We start from the raw sequence: 969 nt of genomic DNA on the forward strand, positions 1-969 counted from the left end.
ATCCTGAGTGTACCAACACAGTGCAGCAATGTTTCATCACAATGCTCCAATGTGTCACCACAATGCTCTAATATTCTATTACAGTATTTCATGTGACATCAAATTCTCCAATATGCCATCACAGTGCCACAATGTGCCATCAAAATCCTCAATATGAATTCACAATGCTGCATTGTGACAGTACAATGTTCAGTGTGCAGAACAATGAACCAATGTGTCATCACAGTGCTCCAATGTGACCTCAAAATTCTCCAAGGTGTTAAGAGTATTCTCCACTGTGACATCCAAATTGTCTAATGTGTTATCACAATGCTTGAAAATGACATCACAGTGTTCAGATGCCATCACAATGATGCAATGTGTCATAATAATGTTCAATGTGCCACTACAATGTTCAATTTGCTGTCAAAATGCCCAAATGTGCTATCCCAATGCCCCAATGCCCAATGCTCCAATATTTCTTCAAATTGCACCATTTTGACATCACAATACTAATTGCGCCATCATAGTTCAGAAATGTGTCATCACAATGCTCCCATGTGACATCACAAAGCCCCAATGTGGCATCACAATGCTCCAATGTGACATCACAGTGCTCAGTATGCAATCAAAGTGCAGCAGTGTATCATTACAATGTCCCTATATGCCATCACAATGCCCCAATGAATATGAATTTGCAATGCTCCATTGTGACATTACAATGATCAGTGTTCATAACAATGAACCACTGTGTCATCACAATACTCCAATGTGACATCACAATGCTCCAATTTGCCAACACTATCGCCCCATGTGCCGTTATACTGGTCCAGTATGCCATCAAAATGCTACAATATGACTTCTCTATGGTCCATTGTGACATCACAATGCTCCAATGTTACATCACAATACTCCAATATGCCAGCTCTATGGCCCCATGTGCCATTATATTGCTGAAATGTGCCATCACAATGTTACAATATGACTTCA

The sequence above is a fragment of the Nannospalax galili genome, unplaced genomic scaffold, assembly GCF_000622305.1.
Source record: "Nannospalax galili isolate Female #2095 unplaced genomic scaffold, S.galili_v1.0 scaffold522, whole genome shotgun sequence".
NCBI lineage: Eukaryota > Metazoa > Chordata > Mammalia > Rodentia > Spalacidae > Nannospalax > Nannospalax galili.